Source organism: Lampetra fluviatilis, chromosome 69 (genome assembly GCF_964198595.1).
Source record: "Lampetra fluviatilis chromosome 69, kcLamFluv1.1, whole genome shotgun sequence".
In the NCBI taxonomy this organism is placed as follows: Eukaryota; Metazoa; Chordata; class Hyperoartia; order Petromyzontiformes; family Petromyzontidae; genus Lampetra; species Lampetra fluviatilis.
Window position 1 is genome coordinate 3,290,162 of NC_136343.1, and position 18,935 is coordinate 3,309,096.

Consider the following 18,935-nt stretch of genomic DNA (forward strand, 5'->3'; position numbering starts at 1 on the left):
AGTCGCACTGGCAGATCTTGGTCATCGTCAACGCCACGTGCCCACCAAGGTCGACTGCCATGCTGTTAGACTCAATGGCTGCGTGCGGGCAGTCGCGCAACGCCAAAAACATCGCGGCCTTCGCCAGCACGGTGGTGGACCGGGTCGTGCGCGCCGAATCGGTGAGCACGCCGGTGGCGATCACCACCGTGGCAATCACCACGGTGCTTGTGCCGCAGCAACCGTATGGCTACGACTGCGGCATCTACGCCCTGCTCAACATCATGCACCTGGTGTGCCATTACGACAACATCATGGCCGTTCAAGGACCAGGTCAGGTGGATTGGCGCGCGTGGTACACGCAGGAGGCGGCGTCACAGCACAGGCGCGACCTGCTGCAACAGCTACATGAACTTAAAGACCTACACCAATAAATCAACAATCATCATCTGATGCAATAGTAACAGCTACAACTTCTAACATGACTACGGTATCCAACACGGATCGCACGAATGCACTGTCCAACCAAGTTCCTACCTGCCCACTCCGAAGGAACGTGTTTATATTGTCATTTGACAGATGCCGGTTAATAGAGCATTCCGGATGGTAAAGTACGTGATGGCAAAAATTTAGCTGTAAGTACCATTTGTTATAAAATGGTGACAAATTTAATCTCCTAACTAGACGAGCGTTTGTTTTGACCGTAACCTGTGCGGAACATTTACGTGACTGCTGTTGTTCTTGTGATACAGGGTCAAAGGTATTTTTATTTAACTCACTCAGTTGTCATTGTATCCTCAAATCTTGTAACTCAGTTTTAACGCACTTCCCAATGAGTATCGACTGCAAACTTGGTATACTTAGGTCATACTGATGACAATACTATATTCTATCATAAAAATAGGTATTTTTTAACGATCTTTTTTTATATGTTATGTTTCGGCTTGGGTCTAATTGTGCACGGTAAACTGACGTTGGCTGTAATTGACCACGGTTCCTTACATTGTGGCAAGCTTCGGGGCCACTTCCTGGAGTCGTGTAGTTCTTCCATTGCTAGTACGGTACATTTCATTAAAGCGTGTTTCTAAAAAAAAAAGTTTACTTATTTGTAGCTTAGGAACCACATCCCCCAACTAATTGTTTTCGAAATCACGAATATAGTACACACAAGGGAAACACTGTAATGTTACATAAAGGAGATATATTCTCCACAATGCTAATTATGTTGTATTATTATTATTCTTATATATAAAAGTCTCCGCGCGCTTGCGTGGGATTTGGCTCTCGGATGGTGGGGTTTAAGACCGAAATAATTTGGCAGCCGGCACGCCCTAAGCCCCATGGTGGGAATAGGCTATTCCGTTTTCACGTCCGTAAATTTAAAAGTCGTTTAATTAACGAATTAGTGCCATTCTTTAATTAATTATTTACTTTAATTATTTACTTATTGCGCGACATCGACCGTACCAACTCACAATTGCGTGGGAGGGGGGGGGCGGACCCTGCCAAGTGAAGCGCGTTCGCTCCAGCTCACGGGGACATTTTATTTTACGTGTTTAACATGGAATAAATATACAAATCACGCTGCCCATTTCTCTTCACAGTGTGATGTCCTCTTCCCCACCCCACCCCAATGCGTGCAGTCACTACTATAAAGTCCTTAGATATGAATTTAATATTATTAAAGCGCATACATAGTATTATTCTGGCGAGGGTGGGGGGATGGTGGGGGGGGGCGGGAGTAGCGGCCCAGCCCGCAGCCTGGCAATGTCTCACCTCCTCCGGCTTGCCAATCTAGGCGAGGCCGCGGGCTCTGCACGGGACGACGCGTCACCACGCCAATGTCAAGTACAATTTTATTGCATCTTTCGCTAAGAACTGAAGGTTTATTGTTTACTATTATTAAACAAATAAGTTTACAAATATTACAATGATAATGTTTGTGTGCATGTGAGTCGATGGGTTTCTATGTGTGTGGCTCCATGTCTGTGTGTAAGTCCATGTGTGTGTCTGTCTTTTTCAAACGGATAACGCCCCATGTGTGCGTACGTACAAGTGTTTGTGTATGTGTGTGTCAGTCCATTTGTGCGCATATCAGTCGCTGTGTATGTGTCTAAGTGAATCCGTGTGTATGAGTCGATGTGCGTGCAAGTCAATGTGCGTTTGTGTGTCTGTGTGTCAGTCGATGTGTGTGTGTTAATCCATGTGTGTGTATCTAAAGTAGATGTCTGTGTGTCACAGTCCATATGTCTATGTGTGTGTAGGGCAATGTGTGTGTCAGTCCACGTATGTCTGTGTGTGAGTCGATGTATGTGTGTGAGTCGCTGTATGTGTGTACATCGATATGTGTGTGTAACTCCATGTGTGTGTATCTAAAGTGCATGTCTATGCGTGTGTGAGTCCATATGTGTGTGTGTGTAAGTCCATGTGTTTGTGTGTGTGAGTCGATATGTCTGTGTGTGTCAGTCCATGGGCGTCTGTGTTAGTCGCTTTGTGTGCGTGGCTCCATGTCAGTCATAGATTCAACACTGCTCATAGAGGATGTGGAGCTGAGTGGACTTACAGATGACTGGTAACAACAGTGTCAAGATCGACCTCTGGAGGAGGCTCGTGAAGAATACTACTTGGCAGTTGGAGGCAGTCGCCCTCCATCAACAACGGAGGGCAGAGGAGCGACGCTCACAACGAGCGGAGCACCGAGTGGCTAAAGCACAGACAGTTGGCACAGTAGGGGGCACAGGTGGTGCATCGGCCACTCATCTCAGTCAACCAATGACACCTGTGTCTGTCCCGTGACCTCTTGCACGCGGGAGTTTGATATTTCACGTGGCCTTAGCCTGAAACAAGCGCCACATAGTGACGAATTGCGGTTGTTGTTGGTGCTGATACTGATGATGGTGGTGATGATGACGGGATTGATGATGATGTCGATGATGTTGATGCTTATGATGATAGTGGTGTCACACAGTGTACACACACGCAATAATGTTCACGTTCTTGTTGTAGCTGAGCTTACCCACCAAAGGGATCCCTGTGCAACAGAGGAAGAAATGTGTTGTGTGGTAGAAAGGACGCTGAAGCCGGTCGCGTAGGGGCTGACGCCAAACTGTTTATTCAGGGCTTACGCCTAACTCGGGGGAAGGGGCTAACACAATAGTTCTTAACTAATCTCCCCAGGGGAAGGGTACTGGGAGTTCCCTATACCCTACCAGGCTATCAGGCTCTTCCCACAGCACTGACCGAGGGTTCAGCCAACTCGGCCAGCCGGGTAAAGTAGCCCTTTAGCCTGGCTCTCAACCCTCTATCCCGGAGCCCCCTACTCTCCTAACGCTCACTCCTCTGACTCCCGGCGAAGACCCCGTCTACGTCACGGGTCTTCCCTCAAATAACCCGGGGGGGCATGACGTCACTTTACCTTGACGGCATTCCCCCCGAGGCGAGTGTGACCTGACGTCAGCATTCCATTCCTCAACACATGTAAAAAGAATCTAAATCAACTTAAACTCTAATACCACTCCTCACCGTGCTCGCTCTCACTTTACCACTCCACGTGACGTCATTGTTGCGAGACGCCAGGGGTGTGTACCCCACTAGTGACGTCATGTCATGGGTAAAATCATAATTTGGGCAAAGCCACGCGCATTCACTCAATGTCAGCGCCTGACTCATTAACATAAGGTTTAAATGGGAGGGGGTAAACTAGTTAGTGACGTCATGTCATCTCCCCCGTCTCGCGTTTCTGCGTGACGTCACGAAATCCCGGAAAGCTGATCGCCACTCAACTGAGATCCGAGGTGAAAAGTTCACGTCGTGGTGGTGGTGGTTTTTGTTTATTTAGGTGTAGCCTCGCTTCTTCTATTGTTCTCCTCGGGATATCACTGAGTGTAGCAGCGAGTATGGAATCGATGTCCAGGTTGGAACGTTACAAAGTGTGGCCTAGCCATGCTGGCCTTGCCTCCTGCCATCGCCTGATTGTATTTGCTTTGATTTTTGTTTATTTTTATTTGTCCTCACCTGGCTGTCTACTTTAAAACCATGTTCTGTTTTAATATTTCTACTATTTTGAGCTATATATCTCTTTCAGAAGCGACCTGCCCACAACGAAGTGGCTTGTCATCGTGTGGAAATTTACAGCAGCCAAATGCTCTAAATGCGACCACGCAGAAAGAGAGACACGCAAACTCAAAATGAACACGCGTCAGCGTCGGGATCCAACCCACGACGGGCGATGTAGTGAAAATCTCGTCAGCGTGGTGCACACTCGAGTGCTTTATCACACTGAGTCTCTTTACTTCAGTTCAGGAGCGTCCTGCCGAGTTGGTTTGGCAATCGGGGGGAGGGGCGGTGCTTATTCGCGTATTCCCGATTGAGTAATCTGGAGGAATTTATTCAGCATTGCAATATTTGGACGATACCAGCCCAGAGGTTTTTTTCAGGGTCAGAATAAGTTTATTTCCCAAGTGAAGTCCATTGAACTAAGAAGCTTATTTTCAAGGGCGACTCAGCCGGCAGACATCAAAGCATTTAATAATTAAGCTCACTCACGCCCACTTACTCATTCGTCCACTCATCTACTAATCCAATACTCCCACCCACTCTAGAACTCGCTCACTCACTCATCCATCCACTCGCCCACAAGCACACTCACCTACTCACTCGCCCTCCCGCTCACCCACCCTCACTGGCCCACTCACTCACCCACCACCCGTTCAATAACTTTGGTCGCAACCCGATTTGGTCGTGACTCGAACCTAATTTTTCCATTGGATTGTATGTAAATACGATTAATCCAGTAGTAGTAGGTTTTTACCCTTTTAAAATGGTACAAAACTGACACCTTTTTTGTACCAGTTTAAAAGGGTAAAAACCTACTACTATATTTTGCCACTGGTAAAAGAGATCTCATAGTGTAAATATACGATTAATCCGTTCCAGACTCATAAATATTGTTTTTTTTTAAAGCACAAAAATAGTTAATTATGCCATAGAATTCATAGTGTAATAGTAAACTAAATGGAAAAACATTGAATAACACTTATAAAACCTTGAACAACAGAGAAAACTAACATTGCCGCGTCAAGGTTTACAATCGTTCAACAAGATGATTGTTTCGTCTGCTACATCAGTCGGTCGATTCTGAGAGAGAGAGAGAATATTCGTGTGAGCAATTCATGTTTCTATTGAAAGTAAGTTAACAGTAATATTTGGGTACAGTATTGGTTTTGGAAGCATTCACCGTAATATCGTATGAACGTTTACTTCACCGCATCATCGTGTAATGCGAGCGTAAATCGGGTTGTTGCTGGGCTCTGGCCCAATCACACGGCCCGGGGTATTGGGGGCGGAGCCCGGTATGGGGGGTGTGTGGGAGGGGCCGCCGTTCACCTCGGCTCCAATGGGAAGCGAGGTGAATGGAGGTGGAACCAGCAGGGCAGTATGGGAAGGCCAGATCTGACGATCCGGAAGGGGAGGAGTCAGGGTCACGTGGGAGAGAGGATATAGATGGGAGCCCGGAAGAGATCGGGGTCAGTTGTTGGAGTGAAGAAGCAGGACCACGTTGGGTGGCCGCCGCGCCATCAGCCACGTGGCTGATGGGGCTTTGGCACACTGTTGGCCAACGGTGTGCGGAGCGGGGAGGATCGGAGCGACTGACAGGAGAGCGCGTGCGGGGCGTGCGCGAGGAGGAGCTAACGGAGGAGCGTGCGCGACACGCGAGAGGAGACGCTGGTCCCTTGTCAGGACCAGCGGGGTGTGAGGACCAGTGGAGGAGCTGAGGAGGAAGCGCGTGCGGGGCGCGCGCGAGACGACGCTGGTCCGCGGAGGAGACCAGCGGGGTGCGGAGAAAGAACTTGAATAAAAGACCAACGGAGACCAGGAGTGCCTAATGGAGTCTTTTATTACAATCGTATGAATGATGCGAGAAGAGATTAACTTGTTTTAATGTTAGCGATTTACGTACTCAGCGCTTTCGCTCTCTAAATTACGGCTGGAATGAGGGGGGAGGGGTATGACTACACTCACAAAATTAATATCTTACTAGGAATTTTATATAACAAAGGTTATCTACATAACTATTACGCTTTGTGTTGTTTGTAAACAAACAACAGGAAATTTGGCGCTTAGAAAAAAAATGGCGCGGAAGGGGAAATCTGCCGCGGCCCTGTTTGATCGCCACCCGAGTTTGTGTTCGTGACCAGATTCAAAAATTTTGTGCATTTTTTGGTCATAACCCGATTTGGTCGTGGTCAGAAGCGTTCGTGACCAGAGGTTCTACTGTAATCCCTTGCCAGAATAATCTCTTTCGCATACTTAAGCAATTGTTTTAGCTGTGGTTGTTCCCGCCTGATGACGGACGCTTGTGTTGCGCCCGAAACGGCGTGTTTTTTATTTTATTTTTATTTTCTCTGCCTACGTGACTTTACCAAAATAACCAAGAGTATGGATTCTTGCAGTCACAAAAACTTCAAGTCTAGAATGGCTGCTACATTTTACCAGATTGGTGAAACTGGAATATTTTTGATAATAGTTTTTTTACCCTTTTATCTGGCAACAATACTGACATCTTTTTACGAGGAGTCATGTTTGCATAGACCACAATACCTGCAGTCTTAATGCAAACAAAAAACATAACTCTGATAATGTATGCACTGTCCTTGAAGTTGATTGGTCCACACCCGAGACAGCTTTCCTTAGAGCCTAGTCACACATGGTGCTGGACCAGATGATGCCAAAAGGCGCACAACTCAAAGACAATGCACCATCAGAGTATGAGGTATTGTGGTCTATGCAAATATGACTCCTTGTAAAAAGGTGTCAGTTTTGTTGCCAGATTAAAGGGTAAAAAAACAATTATCATTTTTTCTTCTGGCAAATGAGGTTCCAATGGCGGAATATTGTTATTGGTAACATTTGCACGGTGTGGGAAAACCCTTCTCTGGAACTGGGAGAGGAGGCAGATTGACCGGTAGCTTCTACAGTCGGTGTTTGCACTCGTACAGATAGAGCTCACTTTGTGGCAAATGGCTGCTGTTGTTTCGTGCGGTAGTGCTGGGCTACGAACATTGGTTCATAGCGCAGCACGCTAACCGAAGCACTTCCACTCTCCACTCACGCATACACATCGTCATCATTGTAAGTTGAGTATTCAGTATTTTTTGTCTTTGAATGTTTTATATAGAGTTTCTGCTTGTTTATTTGAATAGTTTTGTTTATAGTTTAGTTGGCATGAAATACAGTACTTATTTCAATCGTGATGCATATTTGTGGTTGCTGTTTACCTAACCCCATTGTTTAGGTAAGGCTTAAGTATTGAATATCGCCGTTTTGGTTTTCTTGGCACGTTTCAAGAACGATATTCTAGGGTCTCTTGTGTTTTCTACAGCACAGATGTATCGATTTTTATCAAACTAGATCTCTGCTTTCTTGATTTAATCAAGGCCTAAGTACCATGAAGAGGCTTCAGGTTTTGGTTGTTCCTTGTTTTCGATATCTCTGCCCCTCTGTTTACATTCATTAAGAATTTTTATGATTTTGGGCAGGCCCGGCAAATGCTGCGTGACAAGGATTCGGAGCTGTTTCTTGTTCAAGTTGGCCTGTGACAGGAATTCCCTCTGGCCCCATACATTACTGTAAGTCCCCGGGTAGCGGAAGGCCCGACTTACGGAAATCCAACCTTGCGGAAATGCTCCCATAAATAATGTAGAAAAATAATCAACATGCGTAATTGTTTGCCTTAGTTACTTGAGCACAAGTAGTCCAGCGCGGTGAGGTTGTGGATGGATACCGCGGAGCCCGGCGTAAGGCAGGCAGCATCTTCCCCAAGTCGGTGGTGTATAGCAGTCTCAGTCATGCTGTTACATTGTTACCGTGCGTATACTGTACCCACCACGTCGTCTCATAACTTTCAGTGTAATATCACCCTTAATGGAAAATGTAATTGTTTTGTAGCATTTCCTAATTATTTTTCTTTTGTAGCATTATGTAATTTTGGTTTTTTGTGCTTAGAACTATCTTGTTTTTCCCATGTTTCTCTTGCGAGTTTTAAGTTTATTTAATGAGTTATTTACGTTATGTACTTTATTTAACACAATTACACTTTGTTTGCTTATGGTCTCAGCCAACAGCGATCGGAGAATTCTAGGCCTAGCCTATTGCCCGGTAAACGAACATTCGGAAGTGACTATTTTCTGTTAACAATTAATATTAGAATGTCTCATGGCATTCATAAATAAATGTATACAATATATATTCCATTAGTTTAATTATGGGTAGTGTTAGGGTAGATATTCGATGAAATGAAAGAATCATAGGACGTGCAAAACATATGTACAGCAATACGATACAGGTCGCGATAGTAAACGGACTAGAGCGCGATACACTACTGAGAGAAAACGGACGAGAAATTGGGTAGGGGCGGCACAACTATTTCCGGCTATGGGATTTCATTTAGATTTTGGGGGAAAAGTGTTCAGTTTCCGACATGGGAAATTCGGGTTACGGATCGTTCCCGGGGAACCTAACCCTTCCATAACCTGGGGACTGTCTGTATATGAAGATAGTATCTTCAATAGTTACATAGTTTTGAGAACCTCGCAACGGCCCTACAAAAATGCATTTGGTACAGTTACAATGGGAGAAGAATCGATGCCTGGTTATAGTTAAGGGGTCGTTTCCTGCTCATCAACCATGTTATGTATTTTGATGATCTGGTAATGGCTACTCAATGCGATGGAGTTAGGGCAGGGGTCGGGAACCTTTTTGACTGGGAGAGCCATAAAAGCCAAATATTTCTAAATATATTTCATTGAGAGCCATATAGTATTTTTAATCTTAATTTTAGAACTTTCGTGACTGCAGGAATTATTATTTGGTTCTTTCGGTTAAGTCACGTCTAAAGATAAAATAATAAATTAAATTAAATAATAGAATACGACGTTTCGATTGCAACACAAGCAATCATCATCAGGTATAATGAAACAGCGACATAAAATCTAACCAGAAAACTATAGACAGACATATTAGCAGACAGATATCACCAAGATACATAGCGAGAGCAACACAGGTAACAGAGAGGGGTGATCGTCTCTGTGTGGTGGCCTTAAATAGACAGAGGGGGGGGGGGCGGAGGCAGAGAGAGGGAGGGGGGTTAGAGAAAAAAATTAGCATATCAATGAGTGGTCAACAGACGTGGTGCTGCAAGTACGATGACACGGCAAGCAAGCCTGAAAATCAGGAGAAGGACACACTCAAATTAAATGACCTAGTCAAATATCGAAATGTAATGTAATACAACACAGAGGGTCGGTCAACACACAATTAACGCATAGCCTGGTTGATTACGTATTTCAAAGATTGCTAAGTTAGAATTTAAGTGTGAACATTCTAAAGAGGACACAGGCAGAGAAAACAGGTTGCCAGAGAGAGAGAAAAAAGATAAGCTTAAAACTTCCCCGTAGAAGTCTCCGCCCCCCCCCCCCCTGTCTATTTAAGGCCACCACACAGAGACGATCACCCCTCTCTGTTACCTGTGTTGCTCTCGCTATGTATCTTGGTGATATCTGTCTGCTAATATGTCTGTCTATAGTTTTCTGGTTAGATTTTATGTCGCTGTTTCATTATACCTGATGATGATTGCTTGTGTTGCAATCGAAACGTCGTATTCTATTATTTAATTTAATTTATTATTTTATCTTTAGACGTGACTTAACCGAAAGAACCAAATAAGTATTTTTAATGTATAATAAATTAAATATGTCTTACTTTTAATGCGACTTCTGGTGCTACATGGTTTTGCTGATGGCCTTGTAGTCTGGTTCATATGTGGTGAGGTTGAGCTTCATGCAGGCGTGACCCGTGAAATTTATCTTCAAAACTAATTCCTGTTTACTTTAAAATGACACAGTATTATTAAACAATATCACAAGTATTTTAAAATCAGTTCCAAACTGATTATTTTATTATTATTATTTTTTTCAACTCAAAATTGTCTGGGAGCCATATGCCGTCACTGAAAGAGCCATATATGGCTCGCGAGCCATAGGTTCCCGACCGCTGAGTTAGGGACTCTTGTTCTGTACCTGGAGCATTTCATCATGAGGAGGAGCTTTGCATATGTTCCATAAAATAAAGCACCTGCGTGGGTATTCTTAATGTCATTCATAATCAACGTTTTTGGGTTTAGATCGCGTTATTTATAAATGTGTCGTAACCCTCCACCACCCGACACGGCCAATCAGTAAAAAAGTGTCACGTTGACAAAAGACAAATAGTTCACTGCTTTAGCCCACCGGTGTGTTGAAGCCACAACATTTACAATTTGAGTACGACGTTTCGCTGGTAATTGCATCCAGCATCATCGGGCAATTCGCCAGAATGGTGAGGCTCTGCTGTGGCGAATTGCCCAATGATGCTGGATGCAATTACCAGCGAAACGTCGTACTCAAATTGTAAATGGTGTGGCTTCAACACACCGGTGGGCTAAAGCAGTGAACTATTTGTCTTTTGTCAACGTGACACTTTTTTACTGATTGGCCGTGTCGGGTGGTGGAGGGTTATGACACATTTATAAATAACGCGATCTAAACCCAAAAACGTTGATTATGAATAACATTGGTCGCGAAAGCCTACGTGTTAAATTCTTAATGTCAACCAACATTCTGCCTGCTCGCCTCTTAATGAGTAATCAGGCAGTTCTACAGGTGGTGGAGGAGCACCCATACTTGGTAAATGTGTTCATGACCAGTTCTGGTTTGCCAGCTAAAGTCTCAATTCAAATTAGTCGAGCAGAATTCTTTAATTAGACTGTCTAACACGGTGAGGAAGCTGCCTGGACCGTTGCTCCATACAAATCACTAAATCTTCTTGCCCACAGCTATGACCCCTTTCTCTGTGGATGTGAAATATGGACTCCTTTAAAGAACCATCTGTGCTGGCTTATACAATTATTGGCCTGCCTATGATCCATCCTTTATTGAGCCCGACTTGATGGTATTAGAAGCTTACAAATCTCTGAGATGTCAGTATAGAATATAATCAGTGAACCTCTTTGGCAGGCGAGGCTGCATTGGTTGGTCATGAATCCTGCATGCTCAGAAACTGCATGTTCAAGCAGCGTAAGTTAGTTCAGATATGAGGGACTAAGCAGGTATGGCATGGGCTAGAGAAGAGATTAGAAGATGTGGAGGTGATCGGACTTGCCGATGACTGGTACCAGGGGTGTGAAGATCAGCCTCTGTAGAGGAGGCCCGTGAAGGATACTGCAGGGTAGTTGGAGGTATTTGTCCTGCAACAACGAGGTCAGAGGAGTGACACATTAATAGTTGCGGTGCTGGGTGGCTAAAATGCAGCAAGTTGGCACAGTTGCGTAGCACGGGTGGTGTATCTGCCAGTCATCTCGGTCATCCCTTGACACCCCGATCATTCCCATGACCTACTGGCAAGTGCTCCACACTTACATGGCCTCAATTCACACCTATCATGGCAGATACACCAGTGGTGAATGGTGGCTGTTTTTTATATAATCTGTTAATGATCCATGTGAAACATATCTGTATGTAAGGTGGTATCTACATGGGGAGTGGAGGCATATTTGTTCATCCACTGCATTATGAAGCCAACATTCTGAGTTGTATTATTGCTGACAGCAGACATGATTGACAAGTAATAGCTTAACTTATTGTAGGCCTCTGCTGGATTGATTGTTCCTAGGTTAAGTACTTGGTGAAGCGTTATAGCATCTGTACTGAGCAGATGAAGGCGGCCAGGCATGGTTCAAGCCACAACACCTTCACCGTTCCAGTGCGTGAGAGTGTAAAGTTTTTATTTGCTGTAAAGTATATTGACCATATTAAACACATAGGTTTAATGAAAGCAATAGGGTTTCTTATTACATGTGTAGTGACATTGGGGATGTCACTGTGTGGTACCGGCCCGGGAGGGTCGTGACATGCGATGTACTTACGTCGCGGATAGCACCGTGTGTGTTGCTAAGTGAGGCCGGCTCTAGCAGAGCACGGCGTGCGATGCACCGTCATCGCGTACAACCCGTAGGTGGATGTAGTACCAGCCTAGCGGGGCTTGGTGAGCGCTTCCTTTTATTAAAAAGTTTGCGGCTACCAGTAGTGACTGGGTGGCCTTCAAGCGGCGGTTCCTCACGAACGCTGACTTGGCGGGGATGAACGGAGGCGCTGCGGGCGTTGCCTGCCGCCCTCGATGACGATGCCCTTGCAGTGTTTCTCGCCATCCCGCCGCTGGAGAGGTCCACCCTTACTCAGGATTTCGACCAGATGGCATCAATCTACGAGCCTCCGGTGAATACGCGCCACAAGTTCGCCACGCGATGGAAGGGGGAAACTGAGTCGGCCCTCGCCTTCCATAGCACGTTTTTGGCGCTAGCGAAAGCCGCCTTCCCGAAAATGGACCACAATGGTATCGACGCGTTGGTCTTTGAGGGACTGCTGGCTTTGGCGAAAGTCCTCCACACCATTCTTTCAGCCGAAGATGATGACATTTCGTCTCTCAAGATCGCTAAGTGCATCCAGGCCCAGCAACTTCTACAACGGGACAGGGCGCAGGTGACGTGTGCCGCATTCTGCAAGGAGCCGGGGGCACCTGATAGAGCGGAGCCCGTTCCGGCATGCACGTCGGTACGGGTATTTTTTTATGAGTGATTGTGATGTTCGTCCGCTTCGACCGGATCAGTGGTCGGAGCTGGCCCATCGAGTGGTGGCTGCGACCGCGAGTTCGTCTGCCGTGCTTGGGTTTATTGAGGGTGTAGAAATAAGGATGCTAGTCAACACGGGTGCATCGGCGACTATCATCTCGGAATTGATATACAATATTTTGCCCCCTAAGTGTCGGGTTCTAGACCCTGTTGATGCACCGTGTTTCCCTGCTCACGGCGGCTCGTTGGGTATTATTGGTCGGATAACGACTGAGGTGCGCATCACTGATGTTAAATTGTTGGGATATATTCTTATCTCTACGTCCCTGGTTGTTCCATGTTTACTTCGAACCAATTTCCTGGAAGGATGCCCTTAAAAATCCATATTGACCGTGGCATCTTGGAATTGTCATCCGGCCGTCGTATGGCATTTTTGCCTTCCCCCACCCGTTTGTGCACAGCCAACGCTACGATGCAGGCTCTTGCCCGCCGAACGGTGAGAATCCCTCCCGGCGCGCAGATGTTACTTCCCCTCCACTTGCGGAAGCTGCTCGATTTGGGGGCTACGAAGGACGGAATTATTTTGGGACCTTCTAATAAGGTCAGTCGCGGACTGACTTTGGTAGCGGCTCAGACGTTAGTGTCCAACAACCTTTTATTCAGGTTTTTAATGCTGGGTTGGACACAACGGTCATCCAGGAGGGTACTGTGTTGGCTCATGCGTCGCCGGCGCGTCCGGAAGGGGGTGTCGTCGGGAATGTCGGTCCTGTGTCTTGCACACGACAACCCCGGGATGTGGATGATGGTTGGATAGACAAACTATGTGCTGAGAGTGGCGCTTTGTCTGCGGACCAGATGGGGAAGCTACCGGTGCTCTTGCGTGAGTTTTCTGATATTTTTAGCAAGCGAAAATGTTATATTGGACACACGTCACTCCAGAGTCACCACATTGATACAGGCGATTCGGGCCCCTATCTGGCAGAACCCCTACTGGCTGGGCCCGGCGGAGAAGGAACATCTTCGGCTGGCGGTTGATGAGATGTTGGCCGCAGACATCTCACCATCCACCAGTCCCTGGGGAGCTCCGATTGTGCTTGTAAAAAAGCACGATGGTAGCTTACAATTTTGCATTGATTTTCACAAGATTAATAAGGTTTCTGTTGTGGATGCTTATCTCTTGCCTCACATGTGTAGAGGTGGTACGTACCGGGGTGTAGCGAGCCATTACGTTCCGGTGTCTACATCACGGTCCGTGCATGGGGTGGCTACATCCGCATACAGCCCCGCCCCTCGGGGGGCAGTTGGGTATATAGGGCAGTGCGCGAGAGAGCTCGGGAAGTCGTTGGAGCAGAAGAGCCAGTGAAGAAGGAAGACGGAGCAAGCTAGGTAGGACCCTGGGACCCCTAGCCCCGCTGCCCTTATCAGGGCCGGGACTCTGTGTGGCTCAGTGGTGAGACCCTGGGAACCCCCGGCCCAACGTCCTTATCAGGGCCGGGTCCGATGGGTCAGTGGTTGGGACCCGTACCCTGGCTAGGTCGGGTCAGATAGCCTCCTCTAGGAAATACATAGCCGGAGGACCTGAGAGCGTAGCCGGTGTCAGGCACGCTTAGCCGTAGGCTGTGTTCCTAGGCTGTATAGCTGACTGTTACTGTAGAGTGTTATAAATAGATACGTGTTGCCTCCGTCAACCGTCTCCTGCACTATTTACACCGTTACACATGGATAACTCGCTTGACACGTTGGTGGGGGTGCAGTTCTTTTCTACCCTCGATTTCCTATCCGGGTTTTGGCAGTTTCCGCTTGACGATGCTTCGAAGGCTAAGATGGCCTTTCCTACGCCGCAGGGATTGTTCAAATTTAATCGGCTTCCTATGGGGCTCCATTCCGTGCCAACCACGTTCCAACGTTTCGTGGAACTGGTCCTGGCGGGTCTCCAGTGGGACTCGTGTTTAATATATCTCGACGATGTAATCGTCTTCAGCCACACTTTTGATGACCATTTGGTCTAACTGCGTGCCGTCTTCCTCAAAATGCGTGCGGATAACCTCCAGAAATCTGTTCGGTATCTTGGCTACATTGTTAACTAATCGGGTATTGCAACCGACCTGGACAAAACTGCATGTGTCCAAACTTGGCTGACCCCCACCTCGGTGAGTGAGGTGCGCAGTTTCATCAGCTTTGCATCCTACTATGGCCATTTCGTTGCCGGGTTCACATCAATTGCCAAACCTCTCCACGCATTGACTGCTAAGGGTCATGAGTTTCATTGGGGGGAGGAGGAGGAGGCTGCATTTCCTACTATCCGCGATGGATTGGTGAACGCCCCTCCCCTGCGTTATCCTGATTTTTCATTGCCGTTCATCCTTGATACGGATGCTATCAATACCGGAATTGGAGCCGTCTTGTCGCAGGTTGTCAATGGGGTGGAGAGCGTTGTTGCGTACGGCAGTAGGGTGCTGTCTCCGGCCGAACAGCGGTACTGTGTTATGTGCCGTGAATTGCTGGCCATTGTGGTTTTTGTGCAGCAATATCGCCCCTACTTGTACGGTAGACGATTGGAGGTGCACTCCGATCATGCAGCGCTCCAATACGCGCTGCGTGTAGACCTGCCGTTGGGCAAATTGTCATGCTGGCTGGAGATCCATCAGGACTTCTCGTTCCATGTTACGTACCGCAAGTGATCTCGCCATACGAATGCCAATGCCCTGTCGCGATTGCCAACAACTGGAGGGTGCGCATGTTTTTCTGGTTCCGGGCGCTGTAAACTGGCCGATGTGACCTCGCTCCCTCCTCTCACGGCATCTGCCGATGCGGCGACGGGTGGGACGGGTACCGGTCCGGTCACACAGGATGCGGTCATTGGGCTGGATTACGAGGAATGGGGACGCCTTGAGGCGGAGGATGCCTCGCTGCTCAAATTGCGGTGTCGTGTTAGGGAAGCTGATGGGGGCGCGGATCAACGCGGCATCGCCTCAGTCATTCTGCGGGGCGGCTTACTAATGCATTGGGACAGGGGGGCTGCGCTGTTATACCATTGTCTTCCCCACTGCCCTGCGAGGCGAGGTTATTTGGGTTGTGCACGAGCGTCTCTTGCACCTGGGCGTGCGGAAGACGCTGGCCACGCTCAAACTGGATTTCTATTGGCCGGCCATGTCTGCGGATGTCGACAATTTGCTCAAAGTGTGCGTGCAGTGTGCTCGGCGGAATCTTCCGGCGAAACCCTGCCGCCCCCCTCTGCAATCGATTCAGGTATCACGCGTCAATGAACTTGTTGCTCTGGACATCCTTGGTCCGTTCCCCACTACCGCTCGAGGGAACAAACATCTGCTTGTGGGGGTCAAGTATTTTTCACGATGGCCTGTTGCCTGGCCGCTCCCTAATCAATCGGCTGTGACTATTTCTGAGGCATTCCTCAATGGTTATGTTATGGACAAGGGTGCTCCTGAACGCCTTTTGACTGATCAGGGCAAGAATGTATCTTCTAAACTAGCGGTGAGTACCCGGCGTTGCCCGGGCGAAAAAGGCAGACACACATGTAGTTACACACACAAATGGACTGACACACACACATAGAGTTACACACACATATCGACTCGCACATACATACATAGACTGAACAATAACAACCGCCATTCGCCAGTAAGTGGCGGTGACATCACCACAACGCTTGTGCCAGGCTATGTGCACCTTGAGGCCACGTAAAGTGTCGAACGCCCACTGGCATGAGGTCACGGGGCAGACCCAGATGGCACAGGTCGACTGACTGAGACGACTGGCTGATGCATCACCTGTTCCCCCTACGGTGGCAACTTGCTGTGCTTTAGCCACCCGGCTCTCCGCTCGTTGTTGTGAGCGTCGCTCCTCCATCTTCCGTTGTTGTTGGAGGGCGACTGCCTCCAACTGCCCTGTAGCGTCCTTCAGGAAGCTCCTCCACAGAGGCCGATCTTGACACGGCTGGTACCAGTCATCGGCAAGTTGACTCAACTCCACGTCCTCCTGTACCACATCACTCCATGTCTTCTCGAGCCCGTGCCGGGCAGTTTAGCCCCCTCGATCCGGCCGAACAAAAGATGTTTCGGCATGCGGTGTCTGGCCATGCGGGCTACATGACTCAGGCAACGTAGCCTTACCTGGTGAAGGAGCTCACCGATGGGACTTTGTCCACATCTTTCAAGGATTTGTGAGCTCCTCACACAATGCAGCCTGGTTAAATCCAGGATGGATCGTAGGCAGGCCATCCTAAATGTTTCTAGCCGGCGAAGATGTTCCATTAGGGGGGCGCAAGCGCAGAGAAGGAAGGGAATGACCGTGGCCGAGAAGACCTAAAGCTTCGTGCGGAGTGATAGACCAGGTAGCTTCCACACAGTGTTACGCAACCAATGAAAAGATAATGTGGCTCGACTGATTCGGAGTGAGACCTCTGCTGTTAAACCGGAGCCGGTCATTAGCACACTAGCAAGGTATGGGAAACTCTCCACTGTCTCCACAACTGCCCCATCACCAATTGGGAGTTGTGGGGGTGGAGTGTCCGATGGTAGAAAATACCCAGGCAGGTGCTTAGTTTTGGTGGGGCTGATGGTAAGGCCCCACCTCTTGGTGGCAAGCTCCAGGTTCAGCAGCAGCACCTCGAACTCCTCCTCCGAGTGAGCAGCAATTAGCAGATCATCGGCATACATAACATGGTTGAGCAATAGGGAGCCATCCCTTGACCGCACCCTGGCATCGATCAGCCTCCCATTGTATCTGTACCAGATGGAAATTATAGCGGTACAGCCATTGAAGGCTTCAGGAACTGCGTGGTCCAAATATATGTAAAATAATGTGGAAGCCAGAGGATATCCCTGTTGCACCCCAAGGTGTACAGGGAATGGCCCTGACTCATGGCCACATAGTTTGACGCGGGGCCGCACGCCATCATGAAGGTCATTAAGGATGGTGAGCAGTGGGTGAGGGACTCGGAAAGCACGAAGAACAACCCAGAGGCCAGGTCTACTGATGGTATCATAGGCCTTGAGCAGGTCAATAAAGCACACACATGGACTAAGACGCACACATGGGCCTACAGACACGCAAAGTAATGGACTTACACTGACTAACATGGAGGCATGCACACACAGCAACTAACACAAGCACTTGGACTCAGACACACACACACATATGGACTCACACACACATAGACATCCACTTGAGATACACACACATGGAGTTACACACATGGACGTACACACATACAGCGACTCGCACACATACATACATAGGGTGACACACACATTGCCGTACACACACATACAGACTGTCACACATAGACATCTACTTGAGATATACACATCTAGTGACATAGGACGTCACTACTGTGTCGGCCCGTACGAGGGCTGGGGGCCCCAAGGGGGTGCCTGGGGGGTCACGTGGTGGAGGGACCCAGACCTTCCCTTGAGGTGGGGGAAGGGAGGCGTGGCCTGGGCAGAGCCAGCCACGCCTGGGCGGAGTCGGGCACGCCGGAGCGAATATAAGCGGGGTGTGGATGCAGAGCGGGGCTGTTGAACTCCCGAAGTGAAGACGACATCATCGGTCCGCAAGTCCCGGGTCGTCGTCCTGGACCAGGCAGGCCGTCGCCTGCCTGGTCCACTCTGTATAGTGTTCCAGAGTGTTAGTGAGTTGAGGAAGGTGGTCACCACCTCATGTACAGTGTTATATTACTTATCGTTTAATAAATAGTGTTGCCTCCAAGCTGTGTGTGTGTGCACCTAATTCGAACCCACTACACACACATGGAGTTACACATATATCGACGTACACACATACAGCAACTCACACAGACATACATGGACTTACACACACATTGACGTAAACACACATATGTACGTACACACATATGGACTAAGACACACACATGGACTTAGACACACATAGATAGACTGACACACACAGCCCTACACACAAACACATGTGACATACAGACATCTACTTGAGATACACAGACATGGATGAACACACACATATGGACTCACACAAACGCATTGACTTACACACACACATCGAGTGACACACACGTATAGACTTACATACACATGTGGACTAACACACATATGGACTGACACACACATACACATGGACGTACATGGCCACATCACAGACTGGCAGACCGTCGCAGCGTCATAAAAGCGCAGCAAAAAAAGTGAAAATTTAGCAACCTAAAAATAAAGAGTTTTGTGCACACAAACATTATTATAGTAATGTTTGTCAACTAATGTGTTTAATAATAGAAAACATTGGACTTGATTTGTTAGTGTAAGAA

General features: G+C 47.8%; 1 protein-coding gene across 2 annotated transcripts in view; it reads left to right on the forward strand.

Moving 5' to 3' along the window:
• The first annotated feature begins 3,702 nt into the window (after positions 1 to 3,702).
• Positions 3,703 to 18,935, forward strand: part of LOC144952706 (uncharacterized) — a 34,874-nt gene continuing 19,641 nt past the window's right edge. For both annotated transcript variants that reach the window (XM_078883187.1, XM_078883188.1), the window contains exon 1: positions 3,703 to 3,773. The gene's annotated coding sequence lies outside the window, so the exon portion shown is untranslated. The remainder of the gene's footprint in view (positions 3,774 to 18,935) is intronic.